General features: G+C 35.9%; 1 long non-coding RNA gene and 1 other non-coding gene across 2 annotated transcripts; both read right to left on the bottom strand.

Annotated features, from left to right (window-relative positions):
- Window positions 1-1322: 1322 nt before the first annotated feature.
- Window positions 1323-1423, bottom strand: LOC145168172 (U6 spliceosomal RNA). Its single transcript, XR_013741744.1, has one exon. It is a non-coding gene; the product is annotated as a U6 spliceosomal RNA (small nuclear RNA).
- Window positions 1424-5653: 4230 nt separating this feature from the next.
- On the bottom strand, window positions 5654-7514 carry LOC145163010 (uncharacterized). Its single transcript, XR_013739504.1, has 4 exons — window positions 7146-7514; window positions 6873-6927; window positions 5875-5951; window positions 5654-5779 (listed from the first exon to the last, which is right to left on the bottom strand). It is a non-coding gene; the product is annotated as an uncharacterized LOC145163010 (long non-coding RNA).
- Between the last annotated feature and the right edge of the window lie 1260 nt (window positions 7515-8774).

Raw genomic sequence — 8774 nt, 5'->3', positions numbered from 1 at the left:
ACTTAATCCATTGTAATTCATCGGTGACTTTATCGAATGACGAAAAACAAAATCTCAGCTATCAAAATGGGTACCCAACCAATTCAACGACCTACTTGCACTAGTGTAATTCCCATTCGAACCTGCAACTGACCACACTTTGAATGTATGAACTTCATAATAACCGATCTTACACCCATGATCAAACCAATTCCTCATTGCCTCATATCCCCAAAAAAGCCCTTCAAATCCTGCATTCAATCCCAACATGCCTACCTTGCGGATTCCTTGAATTCCTTGCTGATATCACCAAAGATAAAACTGGTTGCTGGTCTTCTCTCACTTAAAGCTTGCTCTGACGGTGGTCAATGCATCCCACATCAAAATCCAAAACCGGCTCACCCGAATATCCTCTAAGCACGGCTCTTGGTATGTAAAATGACATATGATGATTCTCAAAATAAAATTTATGTGATGTCAACTGGCGGAACTTAGATCTCATCGGCCTGTGATTGTAATTCTCGGCTCCTGACCACGGGAGTATCCACCTTGCCCTCGCGGCCATCAGTAATCCTTAGAGTAGCTGGAGCAGGTGCCCTTACTGCTCCCCTCATCAACTGCGGATAGTCGACTTTCTTGTGGCCCACTTGATTGCAGTGGAAACCTAACAGAATCGTCCCCTGCGGACAATCTCTGCTGACATAACAAGCCTACCACATTTGTAGCAACCCGAACCCCTAGATCGACAAACTCCATCGTGCTGCTTCTCGCGCGTGCTGCACTAACATCGGCCCTACTGTACTCTTACTCGATGATCAGAAGTATTGGGTCTCGTCGCAGGACCCCCAACTCTCTGTACCTATTCTGGCTTCCTCTTCCCGAGGTGCTCCAAATCAATCTCCCGCTTCCAGGCTCTAGTAATCATATCAATCGGGGTCTTACACCTTAACAAGCTTACAAACTCCCTAATTTCATCCCTCGGCATATCATGATACCTCACCTTCTTCATCTCCTCGTCTGATGCATATTGTAGAGCCACCAAAACTGTAACATCCCCCTCTGACACGTATCACAATATTGTCCGCTTTGGGCTCCCGGCACGAAAACTTCCCAGGGGGTCACCCATCCCTATATTGCTCTCCTCCGGGCACGCTTAACTGCAGAGTTCTTATGGGATCTGCTGCCCTCACGGCTTTAAAACGCGTTGTGAAAAGGAAGGTATACATATCCCTTTATAAGGAATGCTTCTTTCTCCTTCTAAGTCGATGTGGGATCAGGTACAACCCACCTTCACCCCCTATTATAGGGTTCGATGTCCCTGTCGAACACATCGACCAGTGCCCTAGCTCTGATACCATTTCTCGGTTTGTGCGTGTCATCCTTGCGCAGGGGCCATGCTAATATTCTCTGTATCGTTCCCCAAAACTTGGCAGTGATCTCTGCCACAGTCTCAGTAGTATGGCGAAGGCCCTGAAACTCCCTCGACAGCTGCTACACCTCAATCGCCGGTGCAAACTCCTCCTAGAATCTCATGACAAACTCCTCCCAAGACATGGACACTACGGCCGCAGTTCCCAATGCCCTACCGACCTCCTCCCAACAATCCCGACCTCGGTCCCTCAAAAGACAAGATGTAAATCCCACATTCATTGGTAATTCTCCATGTCAACGATCCATCGGTGGCTAGAAATGGGGTCCTTAGCCCTAAAGAACTCTGGAGCTCCACAAGCCTTGAACTCCCGAAATAAGGGAGTTCGCGCTCCCACTTGTCTTGTCGCGATCTCGTCCAAAAAAACCCTAAGTCTCTCCTTCAGTAAGTCCATAACTCTAGTGTGATAGGCATGCATATGCTCCTGCATAATCTCCATGATCCTATTATTGATCGTACCAAAGATCATAGGAGTTTGCTCCAAAATACCGCGGATGATCTCTGACGAGATGAACTCCCGCATCCGCTCATCAATCGGCTCAGTGCCAGCACCTGATTCTGTACCACATCCTTCACCACGAGTGCTCACCACAATACTCAAAAGCAACCGTACAATAATCAGAACATACTCAAAGAATCCTCATCCTTCAGGCCTCCTAGATCCTCCGTGACTCCCCTTAATTCGAGTATGGATCATGTGCTTTCAGTAGTATGGGCCCAATACTACCTTCCACACCTACCTATACTTTCCTCAAGAGTTATCCTGAATCCTCTAAGTCACCTTCTCAAATTGGTACTCCAAGTACCTGCTAAACAGCGCAACCCAACCCATTAAAGCATTTCCTAGGCTCTCCTAGGTTCCCGACCTCACCCGACTACCAACTGCTCAAGAACTCCCACTAATGTCAGCTAACTACTTCATGAATATAGTCACATGCAACAAAGCTTAGATAATACTTTGAGTAAAAGACTCAACCCTACAACGGTTGGACTCAGACGAGAGCTGTGCAATAGGGTCAAATCCATCACCCTGAAATTATTTAACCCCTGCAGCATGCAACTTTACGTATTCACTTAATAGTTAACTCACATCACTAGTAGTCCCACAAAGCACAAAGCAAGCAACATTCATGCAGTAACACTACAAGTCACAAGACAAACAAAGTACCTACCAAGCTCGCTTACTACCACTCATGCTAGGAACTTCCACACTCACTGCCAATTGCCTTATGCATGCAAATTATACACACTACAAGATCAAATAGATTGTCGAATGAAAGATTTTACCCTAGGATGACAACCAGACAAGGAACGGGAAATAAGGCCAAATCAGTCATTCTAGGGCTATATGATCATAACCGTATACAATTTTTAAAGCATACACTTAGCAATCAATTCTACCAATATAAATTTCAAATCTAGAATAGCATCCAATTCTCCTAGGCTACAAGGCATCACATATAAGGCTAATCTATCATGCAATTCCTGAAAGTATCCCTAGCCTCATCCTAGCATGCAAGCATTAATATAATATATCAACATGTATGAGTATTATGGGAATCACTTACTTGAGCTCAGCTGATTGCACGCATCACACCCATTTTTCTTTATAAAAATCTTTTGAAAAACTTATTTTCTTTACAAAAATATTTTTAGAAACTTATTTTGTTTCAAAAGATTACCAATTCCTTAGTTTGAGTTCAGTCACACCTGACAGTGTGCCCGAATCCCTCAAACCAAGGCTCTGATACCAACTTGTAACGTCCTAAAAATTCATAGTTAAATTTTTAAAACTATAAAAAAAATTCATTTTTATAGAAAAAGGTTTCAAACCAAACAACTAAAATTTACGGGATTGAACCAGTCAAATACATATTTTTTAGGCAAAAAGGGTAAAACCAAACGACTAAAATTCTCGGAATTGAACCGAAACGTTTTGAACCATAGAAAATGGGGATTCTACCCATTTTCAAAAAAAATAAAAAACACTTCAAAAGGTAAAAACCTTATGAAAAGCGGGATAAAACCGATAAGCATTGCAATTGTATAAGGAAAATGCTAAATCAAAACCGATCGGTTCCTTTTGATTTCCAACTTTAATGATTATCATAATTGCATTTGAACACCTTCCATATATGATAATTCCCAAACTGCCCTTTAGTCAAGTAGGAGAGAAAAAACCAATTCTTAACTTCTAAATTCCAAGGGTCAAACCTGTTGCTTTTTAAGAAAGAATAGTCTTCAAGATTTGTGATTAAAAACCTCCAAATGATCTTACTACATTCCATTCAAAATTCCTTTTCTTATTTTTTTTCTTTTCCTTTTATGAATGATAATCCATTCAAGAATAGGAGGACCAAAAAATCCAAGAAATCAAAAAAAAAAAAAAAGAAGAAAAACCTCCTTTGCAAATGAAAATCGAATTAGAGAGACACCAACGTCAAGAAAAAAATTCCTTCCTTAATTTTCCCTTGTTGAATTAAATACCCTTCAATCAAAATTTCAATATACCATCTCCCGAAGAAATCGATCCAATTACAAATGCAATTGCTAGACTAAGGGGCTGTTTGATTTGTTCTAACTGGTCCAGTCAGAAGCTTTTACTGACTCGGTCCACAATCAGAATGTTTGACAAAAAGCATTGAGGCCCTTACTCGGTCCGTTTACCCCTGATTGGGTCCAAGGAAAAAACATAGCTGACCGGGTCATTTTCTTTATTTTTCCCTTCGTGCCCTTTGAGACTTTGAGGCTTTCCTCTCGATCGGCTTGCTCCTCCACTCCTCCCCTGTTTCTCCCTCTTCAACTTATGTCTTCGTCGGAGTCTGCCATCGCCGCAGTCTACAAAATACCCCATCTTTGAAGCCTTGAAATATCGAATGTAGTGCAGCAAACCAACACCGTTAAAATTGTAAATATCCCATCTTTGATTTATCAGTTTATCAGATTTTGAGTTCTTATTTCTGATTTTTCTTCGTGATTTCTGACTTGTCCGGTGACTAGCCGATTATGCTTGTGTTTTTTAATGATTTTTAACAGGGAATGAATTATTTTTTTTTAGATTTAAGTCGGTTTTGCCCCATTTTAGATGGAAGTGCTTAGGGCATAGCATTATGCTTCGGTTATAATTTGATGGTTGAAATTGAATGTAAATTGTAAAGTTAGTGTGTGAAATGAGGGACCATACTAAAATGAGAATGTAGTTATTGTTTCAAGAACAAAGTTATGATATAGAGAAAGAGATGGAGTTGAATTTGTTTTGTAGTTTGACTGAAAGATGAGAGATATTCATAATTGTGACCTCATATCAAGGAATGTCAATGTTTTAAGCTCAAACCTCTGATTTAGAAATTACACACTTGCGTTGTGGGACTTAGTCTATTTTGGTATCAAAACTTGCATTTGTTAGTTTGATTAAAAGATCGGAATACTGCTTAAAGGTTCAATTTGTTTTAAATCCATTTGCCTCTGTTTTGGTTTAGTATTTGATTGAATTACAAGTTAAAGGTGTGTGACTTGGTATAATATTTATAGGACAATTTTTAATAACAATCATAAAAAAAATGTTGAAAGAGGGTAATATAGTCATTTTGCACTATCAGTCCGATGCCAAATCAAACAACAAGTTTCAGTCAGAAGTTTACTCAGTCAGATTTTCTAACTCAGTCAGCTTCTAACCCAGTCAGCTGTAACCCAGTTAGAAACTATCAAACGACCCCTAAGCCATATCTATGCCATTTAAACTCGAAGCATTCGAAAAAAGATAAAATATGTTTGAAAGTCAACCAAAACAAATTTTGACTAAATTTCCCCTTCATCCTTAAAATAAAGATTTGACTGTGATTAAGCTCCAAACATTCAAATTTCACTTTAGATAATTTATTAGAGTAGTACCCATTATCAACCAAAAATAAAAGTATCTGATTGACCTTTTTGCCAATCCCTTCGCTAATACTAGTAGCACAACTCAAATTCCAATTGCCAAAAGAACGGCATGTAGCAGCTAAGAATCCAGCCAAGTGAAAACAATTTCAGTAGCATTGCATGTTATCTAAGTGATTTCCTGAACTCTTAGATTTTTAATAAAAAATTAACTTTTCAGATAAAGCAAAGGAAACATGAAGGCATTAATAGAAAGAGTTAGCATGCTTACCTATAACAAATTCAAAAAAAAAATTAAAAAACTTTAACATTTATTATACAAATGCTTTTCATTATTTGGTTCATTATAGAAACATAATACTATTACAATAAAAAAATATAATACATACATGTAACTAAAATTGCATCATAATAAATTAAAGAATACAATGTTACCAGGTCAAGAAGTTTTTTGACCGGTGAACTTTGACACTATATGAATCATCTCTCTTCCTGAAAAATAGTGAATTATTTTAGTACCATTACAATATACAAAAAGTCAAAAAAAGAAAAAGAAATAAGTTGTTGCTTTTGATGTTATTCATAACCTTGCAAGATTTCAAAGGCTGCAAGAATGATTCCCTTAAGTATCTGATGGACGTTCCCATAGAGGTTCTTTCCTATACTGCATTAATCAATCAAAAAATTATTTAAAATAGGAAATATATATATATATATATATATATATATATATATATATATATATATATATATATATAATAATAATAAAAATAATAAATACCCATAATAATAAGAAAATTATGTGAAAAATACTCATAATGATACACATCAAGTGGCATTATCACCTTATCACAATAAGTAACTCATCTGTAATAATATTAAACTTTCTAACTATGATTGTATGAAAAGTTGTAACAAACTCTATCATATTTGAATTTCGTAAGTAATTATATTATAATGACGCATTTAGCAGCCATGAAGAACTCACACAATATGGACTATACATCCATCACTGACCAAAAAAAATCAAATTAAGTTTGATTTAGCATATAAAACTGTTCTAAGTTTTCCATTAACTTGAGTAGGAATTTATCTTACCCAACAAAACAGGTGGACCTTTTTCACAAAGCAGGAAGTGGATTGTGGTAAAAAATTACATAAAAAACAACAGCACAATACAATATTCAAAAAAAGGGTACTTCATATTCAAATAAATATTCTTAAACTTATAGGCCATTGCTCAAAAGTTCTAAGTTCATACATATAAGAGTGTCACTTACTTGACTAAGAGGTGGATTTTGTTGGAAACTGCAAGCATGTCTCGATAAATCAAGAATCAACAAAAAAATTTATCAAATATACATAATTCTTATTGTTCAATAGAAACAATATAAAAAAGAAAGCATATAGACTTGTATATTTGTTATGTTCACCCTCTTTTATACATAGATGATAGAATAGATTAATTAAAATTATTTTAAACTTCTTTAAATCAATGCCAAGCAGAAATTAGAGCACCATCAGGTCCAAAGTAAAAGGGAATATTTTTTTTTCTTTTTTGGAAGATCAAAGAATGGAAAAGTACTATGAGGATTGTCGACTTCCACCCTCTTTTCGTTAACGTATCCATATCTGATAACCTGAAAAATAATGATCAACAACAACAAAATCAATAACCGAAAACAAAATCAACCATGGAAAATAGGAAGAAAAAAAAAATCTCTAAATTTAGGAATCTAATAACGTAAATCAGTTTTAAGAGTAGGTTATATTTTGAATGAAATAGAAGTAAAATAATAACTCCATGAACACCAGAAAGAGAAATCGAAATGTAAAAATAATCAATAATGGGGAGGACCTGAAGACGGGATGTTGAGGAATGTTGAGGAAGTAACCTCCAAGAAGAACTGTCCTAAATTCTGGAAATCGTTGTTGGTGATGAAATCATCTTGGCAACGAGATTGATTTATATAGGCATCAAAGCCTAACATGTAGCAATCGACAACTGAAATTTAGGGCTCGTGGGGGAGAGGAATGGTGACGCTCAATGGATTCAACCACTAGGAGGTTAGAAGTTTCACATCGATGTTGATGGAGGTTGAAGAACGTGGGAAGTAATAGATCGGAGATTGAAGAACATGAGAAGGAGACGATGCTCGGAACCGTAAAAAACCTATAAATAGGCAACTAGAATGACGCTATATAGCGTGCGTTGAAATCGAGGTGGTGATTGGTTTCTTTTCATCGGCTACTTTCTGAAATATCAATGTTGTAAGTTGTTTTGGCCATCATTATATTATTGAATTGTTGTTAGTTGCGTGAATATTTTTACACGTGCAGCGCTAGTGGAAAACATTTATATTTCAGGCACCAAAACTGTCAAAGTTACGCTAGACATGTCAAAGTTTTGAGGATTTTCAAAGTCAAGAACTAGAACTGTCAATGTTAGGGTAGACATGCAACATACTTGGTCGTTAGACAATATGATGAATTTATGGATTTATCAGGTAAAAGTTTATTAGTGATCGAGAAGTTTCAAGGATTTTGAGTTATTTGAGAAAAATAGGTTTAGATTTGAACAGAAACGTCCAACGACCATGAAAAAGTATCCAACAACAAAAGTACTCTGCAATCATCAAAAAGCATTAGACAACTAGGAAAAAGCATTCGATGGCTAGAAATAACGGTTGACGACTAGGAAATCAATTATCCTGCCATGTGTGTTGGACACGACCAACCTAACTTTGGAAGATTTAACACTTTAAGTCACTGACTGGAAATTTTTCAACACTTTGACAATTTTTACTGTTTTAGCCCCTTAACAAAAATATTATATATTTTAGTCCCTAGCCCCAATTATATTTACACTTTGGTCCCTATATTGAAATATTTTTGTATTTTAGTCCTGAACTAACTATTTTGTTGCAAGTTGGTCCTCCAACAATATTTCTAGAAAAAGTATACATTCTTTGCTCATTTTCATCCGACCTCTTCGTTTTTATCATTGCAACTTTATGGTTTTTGATACTTGTTGGACACTTAGTCTACTATGTGAATTATCTTAAATTAAGTATCAGACCTAATAAACAAATATTTAGCATTAACCAAACAGGTATCCATCTTAGCCATTTATCTATAAAAATCAATGGATTAGTGGATTTTCATAAATTTTTATTTGGATTTGTACATTATAAAAAATCTATAATTTATATATATATATATATATATATATATATATATATATATATATATATATAACATCTTGATTTTCACCATAATTTTTTTTTCTAAACATTTATTTAACAGAATACGTTGGCGGAAGACTTAGTTTTTAAAACATTTTCAAATCACAACGTTACCTCCAAAATCAAAATCATGATTCTAACTCGTTTAAAAGTAAACAAGGTACTTTAAAGTAAAGAATCAAAATGTGTCCAAGAGTGATATCGTTAATATAAATCTACTACCTATATGAACTCCTCTCACC

This window comes from Lactuca virosa, chromosome 3 (genome assembly GCF_052849685.1).
Source record: "Lactuca virosa cultivar CGN04683 chromosome 3, Lactuca_virosa_CGN04683_v6, whole genome shotgun sequence".
Taxonomy (NCBI): Eukaryota; Viridiplantae; Streptophyta; class Magnoliopsida; order Asterales; family Asteraceae; genus Lactuca; species Lactuca virosa.
This window is presented reverse-complemented; position numbering and strand designations above follow the sequence as displayed.